At 41.7% G+C, this 14,919-nt stretch overlaps 1 long non-coding RNA gene across 2 annotated transcripts in view; it reads right to left on the minus strand.

Moving 5' to 3' along the window:
• The window catches only part of LOC309651748, an 80,134-nt gene that overhangs the window by 26,659 nt on the left and 38,556 nt on the right, over nucleotides 1-14,919 (minus strand). The window lies entirely within an intron of this gene.

Below are 14,919 nucleotides of genomic sequence, written 5' to 3' on the forward strand. Positions count from 1 at the left end.
GAACAGAAAGTACACATTAATAGGTACTTAATATGTCAGCCTAGAACAACGACTTATTTCCAAAAGGCCTCTGTATTTCCAAACCCAATGGTCACTTCTCTGACCTCATCTTACTCAGCCTCTCAACAGCATTTAATCTAGCTCACCACCCCCTATTTCTTGACTTACTTTGTTCCCTAGGCTTCCTTAAGAAAGGGGTGTGGCCCCTTGTGGTAGGTGTACCATTGTTCCAACTCTTCACTGCTTATCCCTGTGAGAGGATTATACATCCTCAACCTAGACACAACAAGCTTGACCATGGAAAGTAAGTGGAAGAGATAGAGGCCACATCCCTCCATGTGTTTAATGTATGGGATTCAAGAATTCCTAACATCACCTCCTCTACCTACAGCTGATATGTGAAATGAATTTTCAGAATTTCTTCCTTTTATCTTAGGACGTGTTGCAAATCCTCTCAGGTGAAGAAAACCCTTAAAGGAAGAAGGGAATTAACATTTATTACATACCTAATATGTGACAAGTTCTGTATTAGAAACTTTACACATATTATCTTATTTCATCATCACAATCCTCTCATTATTCCCATTTTACAGATGGGAAAATGAAAGCTCAGAGAGGTTAGGTAAACTTAACTCTTACTTACAGTCAAACAGATAGTAATTAGTTACTGGGATTAGAACCGAGTCTGCGTGTTTCCAAAGCCTTAGTTCTTTCTACGCTGCAATGCTGGCTACCTGCTTGGTCATATACCTCTGGGTTAGAATGAAGGTTGTAGTGGGGAGGAGAGGGCAAGAGGTTAGCAGATGCCTCAGGGATGAGCCCTGTGGACCTAGGATGCAGAAGGAAGCTGGTCTTATTTATTTATTTATTTATTTATTTATTTTTGGCTGCATTGGGTCTTCATTGCTGCACGCGGGCTTTCTCTAGTTGCGGCGTGCGGGGGCTACTCTTTGTTGCGGTGCACAGGCTTCTCATTGCAGTGGCTTCTCTTGTTGCAGAGCATGGACTCTAGGCTCGCAGGCTTCAGTAGCTGCAGCACGTGGGCTCAGTAGTTGTGGCTCACGGGCTCTAGGGGGCAGGCTCAGTAGTTGTGGCGCACAGGCTTAGTTGTTCCAAGGCACGTGGGATCTTCCCGGACCAGGGCTTGAACCCGTGTCCCATGCATTGACAGACGGATTCTCAACCACTGCACCACCAGGGAAGCCCTCATATTGATTGAGAATCCTAGAAGATTAGAACTGGAAAGAACCGAAGATATCACCTGGTCCAGCCAATCAACTCTACGTAATGAGACTGAGGCTCAGAGAAGGGAAGTAATCTTTCCCAATGTGGAAGAATAATTATTTAGATATTTTACTAGTAAGATTTTGCTAGATAATCCTGTGATTACAAACAACCCTAGGCCCCAAATCTTGGTAGATTACAATAACAAAGATTTATTTCTCATTTGTGTTACACATTGCCTGTGGGTTAGCACCAGACTATGGCTCTGCACAAACTGCAAGTTGGCTGTGGGTCTGTTCCACAAGAATCAAGGCTGAAAGTTCTAGGGCATTCCTTGTTTTATCATTCTTGCTTTATTGCATTTCATAGATACTGCATTTTTTACAAATTGAAGATTTGTGGCAACCTTGTGTCAAGGAAGTCTATTGGTGCCATTTTCCAACAGCATTTGCTTACTTTGTGTCTCTGTCACATTTTGGTAATTCTTGCAATATTTCAAACCCTCCACCAGCAAAAATATTCACTGAAGTTTCAGATGATGGTTAGCATTTTTTATCAGAAGGTATTTTTCATTAAGGTATATATATTTTTTAGACATAATGCTATTGCACACTAATAAATTACAGTATAATGTAAACATAACTTTTATATGCACTGGGAAACCCCAAAATTCGTGTGACTCACTTTATTGCAATATTCACTTTATTGCAGTGGTCTGGAACTAAATCTGTGATATCTCTGAGATACGCCTGTGTATGGAATATACTATTTTCATAGCAAAGGGAAGAAGTAAGGGGGCTAGTGGAAACAGTGCTCAGACATCATCATGTCCTGTCTGCTCATCTCCCATTGGCCAAAGCTAAGCCTGACATCACTGGGGGCAGGGAATACATATTTTTCACAAGGGAGCATGGTAAGTCACATAGCAGTGGGTGGGGTGTCTAACCCTTTTGTAGAAAGAGAGAGTAAATCATTGTGAACAATAACACAATCTACCACATATATTAATTTGTGTTTCATTCACAGTGAACTTTGTTGTTCCCAATGAAGATGGTAGTCCAACCATTGCATTCACTGGCCTCAAGAAGGGCTTGTGTTGCCAAGGTCAAGCATAACTTGCTGGTTTGGATTTCAGAAAGCCAAAGCTAGTGAGATGTCTCTGGAGGGCACGGGGTGAGGAGAAAGGTGAGTGCCTTGGAAAGAGAAGGGAAGAAGCTGTGAGAGTTAAGGAGAGAGATTTTATTCCTCAAACTTGAAAAAGGAAGAGGATTTGGGGGGAGAGGCATCGAGGAGAGATGAACACCTGGTCTCAAGAGTTGTGAGAATCAGCTGAAACTTGCTACACCACGGAGGGAGGGCAAGGCTCATAGGAGCTTGCTTGTGAGGTGTTCTTGGGGAGGCCAGGGTACCAGCCTCAGTGAGAAGCCCAGCGGGTGCAAACTGGGTTCTTCACGTGCTCAAGGAACAAAAGTCCTCTCCAAAGGTATTGGATGATATAAGACCTCAAGGACCTTCCCAATGGCCTGGGATATGGGGCAGAAGGGAACCCATTGTAACATTAAACTTACTACCAACCCAGTGGGATTGGGAGCAGAATACATTTGATTTAAAGAAATAAAATGAGTGAGACATTTCTTCCATCTCGTATCATGGAATAAAATTCATTCATCAAGATCTCACAGCTAGTAAGGGACAGGACAATTCTTTATACTTTCTTTCAAACAAATGTTTGTCATTTTCTATGCCAGGCCCTTCATGTTAGTTTCCTAGAGTTGCCATATCAAAGTACCACAAACTACGTGGTTTAGACAACAGAAATTTATTGTCTCATAGTTCTGAAGGCTGCAAGTCTGAGGTCAAGGCAGGGCCACGCTCCCTCTGAAGGCGCTAGGGAAGGATCTGTTTCCAGCCTCTCTCCGAGGTTCTGGTAACTCCTTAGCCGTGGTGGCATAACTCCACTCTTCACAAGGCGTTTCTCCCTGTATGTGGATCTGTGTCCAAATTTCCCCTTTTTATAAGGACACAAGTCAGATTAGGGGGCCCGCTCTACTCCACTATGACCTCATCTTAACTAATTCAGCTGCAATGACCTTATTTCCAAATAAGGTGACACTCACATGGGTTAGGACTTCAACATATGAATTTGAGAGGGACACAGTTCAACCTATAATACCCTCTGAGAGGCACTGGGTAGGTAATGCCACCGAGACAGTCAGGGACCCTGACCTCATGGGGTCAACCATCCAGGGGAGGACAGACACTAAGCCCAAGAGTGTGAGTGTGAGGCAGATGCCAGGTCGTTCCATTTCAACTTCCTGCCTCTTGGCCATTGGGAGCTAGTCTTCCAATTAGACGAATATCAGCAATGCTCTTGGGAACCTCTATTGATATATGATGTGTATTCTCAAGGAAGTTGTCAAAAGAGAAATAAGGATTTGCCTTATTTTTGACCATCCAGCATCTGAACCCCCTTCTCAAGTTCTGCCTTTGTGTGAGCCTTCATGGAAAGCAGCAAGGATATGAGGTTACAACCAAAATACAGCCATGATTGACTCTTGCCTAATAATTTGAGTCTAGAGCAATGACTCCTAGGGGCAGCGACAATTTAGAATTCATCCCGGTGGCACCATTCAGGGTCCAGGGGCACTCATGCAAGCAGTAGTGCTGGAAGAAGCACCCTCACCAGTCTGTACCTGTTGTGTTGTGTTCTAGCCTGCGCTAACCACCCAACTTCCCTTGGCGCTTGCCGGATTCTCCATCCTCGCTGTTAACTCTGTGAGTTACCCCATAGTCTACCAATAAGTTCCTTTTCTTCTTACAATAACTGAAGTGTGTTGTTTGCAAGTGCTGAAGGGGCAGATACACAGGTAAACAGAGCCGGCTTCATCCAGCCTAGGAGATAAATCTTACGTTGAGATTCCACAGCTGCAGAAGCCAGCCTGTATGATCTATCTCCCCCTGCCTCTCCAGGAAACTGGTGTCCTTTACACATTCTAAATTGCTTATCCTTTCACTCTGCTGAGCTGTTCTTTAGAAGACCTGCAGTGAAAGAGGAACAGATTTTGATGCAGAAATGGAGAAGATAGGAGTGGTATTTAAGATGGTGGCAAATGGTAAGAGCTCAGTGTAAAAGCCAAAGGCAACCATCTTGCTCATTATAGACTGTGAAACCTCTCAGTCAGGAGTTTGAGTTTGCTGATGTCATGCTCCTTTAGTTTGTTTACCATTGCAGCATCCTGGAATATAGCTGAGTCAATCCACTTAGCCATGGTCACACGGAGCAGTTTGGAAGGGGCCACAACCAGCCTGGACCTGGTCCCTGAGGGATGGAGGGGAAATTGCTGCAGGTGTGGGGAAACAGCTTGGTGTGGTAGAGAGAACATAGCAGGCAGCGTGCTTGGTGTTGAGGCTGCCTGTGATTGACATGAGGCAGGGGATCCTTTCCCCAGACACGCCGGGGGCGGGGGTGGGGGGGTCCTGACTCCCCGCAGACAGTCATTAGATAAGCAGTGCAGCAGGAAGCATAGACCCAAACCTTGAATGGAGAAGAAGATGGAGTTCAGGACTCCTATGGAGTTCAATCCAATCAGAGTCCAGATTTTAAAGAGATTGCAGAACCCCTGGATTTACATGATAGTGATGCAGAGAAAAAGAAAACAGGGCAAATGTCAGTCACCAGACTTGGGACAAAGGAAGGCAGGGTCATCAGCAAAAATGGATTTGATATAAGTACTAGAACCTTCCATCTCTGCTGTCTATGTCAAGGTCATTGCCAGGGGAAGGACAGCAGCAGGGCCAGGCTCCCAGATGGAGGCCACATGCTCCGACAGAAAAAGGACAGGACGCTGCAAAGACTGAATGCCCACTAGTAATGCATCTTGCCTCACTCAGTTTTTCCTGCCAAATTTGACAGCATCAGAAATCCAGGAGAACCCTATAGAAGGAGCTGGTCTAGGCCCCATCTAAAGACCAATAAGAAAAGCAGAAGCTCTCCAACAGAGCCATTTTCTTTTATTTATTTTAGAGAAAGAGACTCCAAAACTTCCCTCTGTTACTGTTCTACCGTTTATTTTCTACTTTTGTTTTGTGTCTGACTCAACGCTCTCAACTTTGATTAAAATTGGGTCAATGACTTCATGTGTATACTTGTTACTATGCTCAAAGAAATTCCTCATTTGCTTCAAGTTTGAAATTATGCCACCTAATTCAAATGTAGAGTGTATGTATTGTGTTCTGGGTTTTGAGGATTCAAAAATGAATAAAATATAGTCCTGCCTTTGGGAAACTTCCAGAGTAATTTGTAGTTGCCTTTTCTTAAGACAAATCAATACTCGTTCTTATAAACTTGTTCAGCAACTTACAAAGGAGAGGAAATTGGAATGGAAAAATGGAAGGATAAAGGGAAAGGACAAGAAAGGCAGAAAAGCATACAATGATGAACCCCATCATTCCTGTTTCTGAGACTGTCTCCCCGCACAGAAGACTAGGGCTGCCACAGCAGGACACCTGCTGGCCCACAGCATTCGTTTCACACCAATCTGACATACACAAAGAAAGCCAGTGTGATTTACTCCCTGACTGACTGACTGACAGACACAGGGTGGTGTGTATGTAATAAACTGTTACCCACAGGACTTTTGCCTCACTTGATGACAACAAGAGGAACAAAGATACACATACACACACTAACGCACATACAGCTCCTTTCCCCTAACCCTCCACATACACATAGGTGTAGAAAGTTTTATAAATATAAAATCAAAGGCAAAATATTATACAGGAAATTACTTATGTACCCATCTTCTATGTAGCAAAAAGCAACCAGAAACCAAAGTGCAAGGCAAATGACCATTGACAACATAAGAGGTCTTACATACAGAGAGAGCTCAAACAATTCAAGAATAAAAAGACTATCACAATAACTAAATCGACATAAGAGATTAATAGAAATCCACAGAAGAAAAAACATAAATATTAAACATGTATGGAAAAAATATTCAATCTCCCTAGTAAGTAATTTAATTAAAATGATAATTATAACAAAATTATAACAAATGAGATCCCAATTTTCCTTTATTAAATTGACTGATATTTTATACAGATCTCAGTATTAGCAAGGATGTGGAAGCTCTCCAAGGGCGATTTATGTTGAACTCATTGTGATTTATTACACCAGTTCCTAAGCCCCAAGTCAGCAGAACACTCCAGGGTGTTCCATGACCATCTGTGACCAGTGGCTTTCTTTCCTTAGAAACAGTCAAGCTAAGGGAGAAAATGTGCAAAATCATATGTTTTTCTCCAACGTATCTCTTATAAGAACTTCAGCACTTGCAGGAGTAAAAGGACAAAATCAATTAACAAGATGCAAGCAAATATGAACGTAAAAACCTGGAAATAGCCCATCTTTCGTAGTTCAATAGTTTGCTGGGTTTCATTTTTGTTGATGTTGCTTGTGGACTTTTGTGGTTATGATTTTATGTTACGAAGATCATACGGCCATATTTTCTGCTGACAAATTATTCCTACTTCACATGATGGGATTAAACACAAATACTTCGCGCTATCCCCCAGGGAACACCATGATTTCCACATGTCTCTTCACTTCAGCCACTCACTCATTCCTTCAATAGATATTCACAGTACTCCCTACATGCTGGGCAGAGTTCTGGAGGCTGGAGATATAATCATGAGCAAATTAAAGTCCCCGTTCTCACAGAGCTTACATTCTTGCGGGAGAAAACAGACCATAAACAATAAAAGATAAATATCTAACATGACAGATGGTGATAAGGAAAGTAGAAGAAAAAGTCAGCAGGGTGAGGGGGATAAGGAGAACTGGGGAAGTGGGAGAGGTGCTGAGAGTGCTGTAATTTACGGGATGGTCAAAGACGGTCTCCCTAATAAGGGGATATTTGAGCTGAGTCCACAAGAGAGGAAAGGATAAGACATGCACTTATCTGGGAGAAGAACATTCCATTTAGAGGGAAGAGCAAGTGCAAAAGGTCCTGAGGTGGGAGCACGCTTAGCATGTTCAAAGAACAGCAAGGAGGCCTCTTTGGGCAGAGCAGAGAAAGAGGGTGATACTGGTGGGTGATGAGGGCTGATAGGATGCAGGGGGTGGACAGATCATGCAAGGCTTTATAGACAGGGTGACCATACATCTCATTTGCCTGAGATAGCCCTGTCTATGCCTATTGTTCTGGGATAATCTGTCATACCTCCCCCTTTCATTCTAAAGATGTCCCTGTTTATAGGATAAATCGTACGGTCATTCTATTTATGGACCATTATATGGGTTTGGCTTTTGCTCTGAGCAAAGGAAAAAGCCACTGAAGGGTTTAAAGCAAAGAAGTAACATGCTATGACTTTCATTTTTTAAAAAAGGGGGGGCACTGGTGGAAGCAGGGAGATCAGCTGAAGACTCCTGTGGTCACCTAAGCAAAAATAATGGTGGTTTGGGCTGCGACAGAAGTAGTGAAGAAGCAGTGGAACTCGGAATAGATCTTGAAGGTAAGGCTTACCGGATAGACTTAGAGATTGCAGTGGAGAGTGAGAGGAAGAGCAGAGTCACAATGACTCCAGTGGAATGTGTTTGGAACCCCTGATTAATCATATATTTTGGTTTCCACAGAACCTTCACATATCATGGAATCTGCTTGCTTGAAGTGTAGGTCTTGGTACATTCACTTTTTTTTTTTTAATTTATTTATTTATGGCTGTGTTGGGTCTTCGTTACTGTGCGCGGGCTTTCTCTAGTTACCGTGAGCAGGGGCTACGCTTCGTTGCGGTGCGTGGGCTTCTTATTGCAGTGGCTTCTCTTGTTGAGGAGTATGGGCTCTAGGCGTGTGGGCTTCAGTAGTTGTGGCACATGGGCTTCAGTAGTTGTAGCTCACGGGCTCTAGAGCACAGGCTCAGTAGTTGTGGCGCACGGGCTTAGTTGCTTTGCGGCACGTGGGATCTTCCCGGACCAGGACTCGAACCCATGTCCCCTACATTGGCAGGCGGATTCTTAACCACTGCACCACCAGGGAAGTCCCACATTCACTGCTGATGGGAAAAAAACATTCATCACCAAAAATAGATAATCTAGTAAGTAGAGATTATGGTCTGAGAGCTCAGAGACCCACAAAATGAGGAGTAAATGTATTATTGGAATCTTTCTGGAGTCTCAAATCAAACTGGCACAGGCTCTATAGAGCAGTTCAGGGCTGTTCAAAGCTGTTGGTGATTCACACAAGGTGATGCATCTCAAAGGACAGATGCTTAATCAGCTTTCTGACTCCATGGGAGGAACCAATCTTCAGCTTTGGGAGAAAATGCTGCTTGCTGAACCTAGTTAACTCCCTTTTTGCTGCACACGTAATTCTACATGGCCATTTTCCAGCAGCAGAATATCCGTGCAGCAGATGATTCCTGCTTTGTGCCAGGCTCTCAGTGACGATGAGTCTGTCCTGCCACTTAGGGTTGAGGAAGGATCACCGGAGACTGACAATGTCGTCAAGGGGCCACGTGTGACACAGGCCTCATCCAAATCCCCAAAACTATAAAAAACATTGAATAGTATTGAATAACTCAGAAACTTGTTTAATATGGAACTTTGATGCCATGTTAATGATATTTTCTGGTCACTTCCTTAAGAACCCTATAGTGCTTTTATATGCCTTTCTGTTTCACTAATGAGAAATACAGTAAATATTGTCCTACTAGAATAAGGCTATCATTGACCTCTGCTAGTTCTCTCTCCATTGATTTAGGGTATTTCTTCCTTTTATTTCCACCAGAGAAGTTTTGTAGATGTCTTCAAAGAGATTTTTCACGTTTCTTTTTAAGCATATTCTGGGTATTTTATAGTTTTATCCCTAGTGTGAACGGATCTTTTTTCCATTACATTTTCTAACAGATAATTGTAATACGATGAAAAGCAATTGGCTTTTGTACATAACTTTCTCTACATTTTACTGATCATACTTATTGGTTTCAATATTTTTCCAGCTGATTTTCTAGGATTTTCTATGTATGAAAATATATCATTAGAAAATAATCATGTTTGTGTCATCCCATTGACTATAGTCTTCCTAACAAGGTTGGATGCTGGCAATAATTGGGGGGCATTCTTGCCTTGTTCCTGACTTTTATAGGAATTCCTTTGTTAATCCACCATTTAATACGATAGTTGCTATTGGTTTCTGCTATGTAAGGAAGCTTCCTTTGGTTCCTAGTATACCGAGAATTTTTATTAGCATTAGTGGGGGTCTTAGGGTACCAGTGAATAACACCCTATCTGTTCCCCACCTTGAGTCTGGAACCTTTTCTGAACACAAGAATCAGACTGCAGCAGATCAGAACACCAGCTTAATTGGCAAGACTAATTGGACAAGGTGGCGTAGATGTTGTGGATTCAGGTGGCTTCCTAATTCTTCACCTGGGAAATAAACTCATCCGGGTCAAGGCAAGTAACAGCAAACCTCCTCCACAGAGGCACAGCTGCCCTGATAAATACAATACCACATGGAAAGAAAGCATTCCAGAAAGGAGCCTCTCTCGCAAGTAAGCACATGTAAACCAGAAAGGGCAGAGCCAAGAAATCTCAGACTTTTCTCGAAAACTCAACAGACATTCCAAGGGGAGAAAGATACAGAGAGAGGACAGACACGTTATTCTTAGAAATTCCTCTATGGGGACTTCCCTGGTAGTGCAGTGGTTAAGAATCGCCTGCCAATGCAGAGGACACGGGTTCGAGCCCTGGTCTGGGAAGATCCCACATGCCGTGGAGTGACTAAGCCCGTGCACCACAACTACTGAGTCTGTGCTCTAGAGCGCATGAGCCACAACTACTGAAGCCCATGTGCCACAACTACTGAAGCCCGCGCTACTAGAGCCCATGCTCCGCAACAAGAGAAGCCACCACAATGAGAAGCCCGTGCACTGCAACGAAGACTAGCTCCCGCTCACAGCAACTAGAGAAAGCCTGCGCGCAGCAATGAAGATCCAATGCAGCCAAAAATAAATAAATAAATAAATTTCTTTAAACTACTCAATCTGTTTTAATACTAAAAGTATTAGTATTAAAAGTAATTTAAATATTACTTTTTAAAAAATAATTTAAAATATTAAAAGTAATATTAAAATCTACCACTAATATTGTGATCTATTAAATTATTATCAGCCTCCCAATAGTTTTATTGCCTTATGTACATCTTAGCTATGTTAATCAGTGCATGAGGTTTTATAACTATAGGTTTTGTCTATTGTATTTTTTATGATTTTTAATATCATCTTGCCCCATTTAGATCCTTTTGTTCTTAATTTTACTTTGTGTGATATTCTTGCCACCCTGCTGTTTTTTGTTGTTGTTGTTGTTTTTTCAGTATTTATTTATTTATTTGGTTGCACTGGGTGTTAGCTGTGGCAGGCCGGCTCCTTAGTTCTGGCATATGCACTCTTAGTTTTGGCATGCATGTGGAATCTAATTCCCTGACCAGGGATTGAACCCGGGCCCCCTGCACTGGTAGCACAGAGTCTTATCCACTGCACCACCAGGGAAGTCCCCACCCTGCTGTATTTTTATTATGCTTTCCTAGTATATCTTTTCCCACTCCTTTATTTTAAAACTTATTGTGAAATTTTACTGTACAACCTTGTAACAGTTATGCAGCTAAATTGTTTCTGAAACAATCTTTGTTTTGGTAGGGATTTTAACCCATTAAGGTTGATTACTTTCACTTACTTGAGCTAACTGTTAGAAATATAGTACAAATATCTTGGACAGATGAGGGCTTGGGCTCATATATTCTATAAAATTTTTTCTTGCTCTTTCTTATTTTAGCCAGAGCTGGTCCTGAAGAAAATGATCAGCTTTGCACTGAACAAATGTAGGATTTTGGTGAATTTGGGCGGCAAGCAAATGAGGGGTTAACTGCCTCGACTTTGATCTATTGTTGGCATCCTATGCGTAAATGAAGTAGAGGCACAGAGTAGAGGTCTGTGGGCCATGTTCTCATGGCAAAAACTACGTTTACAATATTTCCATGCATCTCAGCTCCTCTGCAGTGATGACTGCTGTAGCAGCAATGTTGTTCTGTAACTTGTCTTAAAGGGCCAGGCCAACGATTTTAGGGTATTAGAGTACAGAGAAATACTGAGAATGCTGCATTTGTCAATTCTGTCTTTCTTTAACACGGGGATGGCATCCTTGCTCAGGATAATCTCAATAAATCTCCAGGTCTCCAGAAACCCTTCGTGTTCTTCATCATCCTAACTTCTTCAGAAATTGGGCAGAAGTCAGTGCTTTGCATGTTGAGAGCTCTGATGGTTCCCTATTCTATCAATTTGAAAATTAAACTAGATGAAAAGACAAGGTGACTGTATTGAAAGAAAACAGATGGATTGGCTAACAATCCTCTTTTGTTCTGTTTGAAATACTCTAAGTAAAATCAGAGAAAGAAAAGATAATATATTTTTTATTCCATTCCCAACGCTCCTCCTGTAAAATTTACTTGAAAAGAAAGCCTCTAATAAATGTGGAATCCTAAGTAAGAAATAAGACAGCCTTGTGATGTCTCTGGAAGAATAAAAGGTAAAATTTGCATTACTATAGGAAGTTACTAAGGGTGATGTTATGAGAAGGAAAAGTGAGGATTTTTTAAATGACATTTTAAAATTCACGTGTAATTTCTCACTTGTGTAACTAAGTCCAGGCACTTAAGGTAAGATGTTAAACTAGTTTATGTATATTCTAGGATTGAACAGGTAGGTAAATATACGAGGACTAGAGTTCTCATTGTCAGAGAAGTGAGTTACAAATGAGAAAGGAGGAAGGTAAGAAGGAGCCCTATGGGTTCGGATTGCAATTGGAGATAGTAGGCACTTGCGGTTTTTAATAGATATACAGATGTTAATAGAAACAAATGTGTCTATAATATATATTTCTTAGCTCTGCCCACTGAGAGGCCTAGAAGTAATGACACTTCAACAGCAATGAGAACAACCATTTCCAAGATCTTAGACTCTAAACACCATTCTTCAAGAAAAGGAACAGTCTTCCTTGAAGAAATAGCTGATTCAAGGGCTGGAGCAGGGAAAGAACCAGATGAGCTTGGAACATCTTGATACGTCAGAAAGTAACAAAGAAAGTGCCCGAGGAATGATAGGGGCATGTCACAAAGGACACAGGAACCTCTTTGAAGGGGCTCCTAATGGCCAAACCCAGGGATAATTTGAACAAGAAAATAAATGATGGTAGTAATGGATTGATAACTCATAGGAAAAAAATAAGAATCCATGAGCCCTTACTGATATGAACAATTTTAAAATAAATAAATGAGAGAAAAGGAAGCGCTTCCTTACTGTACAATTTCAACTAAAAAATATAGAAGGAATGATAGAAACCCACCATTTGGAAAAACACCACAGTAAGAATTGCTTCAGGTAAGAATCATCAAAGGATGCTAAAAGGAATAAGTGAATGTATGATGAGAAACAGGATATTTAGTCTCAAAGTATCTCTTCATAAGAGACTTAGTGTTTACAAAGGGAAAAAAATAACTAGATAAAAAGAATGAAATTTTGCCATTTGCAACCACATGGATGGACCTAGAGGGTCTAAGTGAAATAAGTCAGACAAAGGCAAATACTGTATGATATCACTTATATGTGGAATCTAACAAATAAAGCAAACTAGTGAGTATAACAAGAAAGAAACAGACTCCCAGATATAGAGAACAAACTAGTGGTTACCAGCGGGGAGAGGGAAGCAGGGAGGGGCACGATAGGGGTAGGAGATTAAGAGCTACAAACTACTAAGTATAAAGTAAATAAGCTACAAGGATACCTTGTACAACAGGGAATATAGCCAATATTTTACAATAACTATAAATGGAATATAACCTTTAAAATTGTGAATCACTATGTTGTATTCCTGAAACTTATATAGTATTGTACATCAGCTATGCCTCAATAAAAAAAGAAAACTGTATAAAGGAGGAGCCCAGGAGACACCACCTCAACCAAAGTGCACCTCACCAATAATGGGACATTTCTGATACATGTGCCAAAGATACACAACCTGAATCTCATCACAAGGAGCCATCAGGCAAACCCAAACTGAGGGATATTCCACAAAATAATTGGCCTGTACTCTCCAGAAGCGTCAAGGTCATGAAAGACAAAGAAAGATGGAGGAAACATTGCAGATAAAAGGAAACTAAGGGGACAGGAAAATTAAATTCCAGGTGAGATCCTTGATTGGATCTTGGACCAGAAAAAGAACATTAATGGGCCAAGTGGCAAAGTTTGAATGTCTAAATATTAGCTCTTAGTACTGTATCAAGCTTAATCTCCTGATTTTGATCGTTGTACTAAAATACTCCCATAGCTGTGACTATGTCAGATGTTAAATTTGGGGACTCTGGGTGAAGGATATACAGTACTTTTTTGTATTTTGTAAACCCTGAAATTATTTCAAAATAAGAGTTTAAAAACGGGAAAAAAATGCTCCCAGCAATACTTTTCTGTGGATAGGCAATACATCCTTGCCTCTTGCCCTTTCCATGTAGTTTTGAACTCGGGAATTTGCTGGGCAGTGAGATCCCCACACCTTACAGCAGTTATAACCATGTGTTTAGGCTCCCAGAGACTGAGTCCAGACGAAGTACTACACAGCACAGACGCAGTCTGGGACAAGCAAAATTCTTGTCTTTTTTTTCCTCACTGTATTTTCTTCTTGCTTTCTGGCCACACCAGCTTTAGGCTGCAACTAAAACTAGATGAGGTCCAATCTCTTCAAAATACAGCGTGGGGGACTTCCCCGGTGGTCCAGCTGGTTAAGAGTCTGCACCTCAAATGCAGGGGGCGTGGGTTCGATCCCTGGTCGGGGAACTAAGATCCCACATGCCACACAGTGCGGCCAAAATTTTAAAAAAAAATTTGTTTTTAAACTACAGCCTGACAAGACACTTATGGTAGTAAGTTCAGGCCACGAGTTGAGACTCCTGCAGATGCTGGGCTGGGATGGGGGACAGGATATGACTCCCAGCCACTCATCCCCCACTTGGAAAAAATTCTGCTGGCCTAAAGTCTGTATTCGGACAGATAAACGCTCAGGTGTCCTGTGACAGGAGACCAAGCATCTGCCTTCAGTACAGGATAAACTGATTCTGGTTCCTGGGCAGGTGTTCACCTCCATGGAGGCTTCAAAGACAGGAAAGAGCGCTGAGGGAGAGCGCCCAAGAGCCGAGACCAAACCGTCTCCCTCCGAGGGTGTCTGGTTGCTGCCCACATTCTCCTGCAAGACTGCATTTCTGCTGGGATTTAGAGGTTTCAGAAGTTTATACTTTATATTCTCATTCCTCAGAGACAGAAGGCCTGGTCTTTCATTCCATTTAAATGAAAATAATTTCCCTTAAACCCAATGGTTGGTTTTTCTTGATATGGGTTGTTTGGTTGTGGGCTCCTTTTGTACTAAACATAATAGATTTATTCTAATATCCTTGCCTACATGAAAAAAATGCAGTGTACACTAATTCCTCTCTGAATCATTGAGAGACTGTGGGTATGATGATGTATGGTAATGACCATACAGGTGACATTAGGAATAGTCGTGTCTCATAAATGGGAAATAAGCAACCATGGATTACAGTGCATATTTCCTGCATTTTCAATACACGTCAGAGCTGCAAAGTGGGTCTGGCGGAATAA

Source organism: Balaenoptera physalus, assembly GCF_965194825.1.
Source record: "Balaenoptera physalus genome assembly, chromosome: 21".
NCBI classification, from domain to species: Eukaryota; Metazoa; Chordata; class Mammalia; order Artiodactyla; family Balaenopteridae; genus Balaenoptera; species Balaenoptera physalus.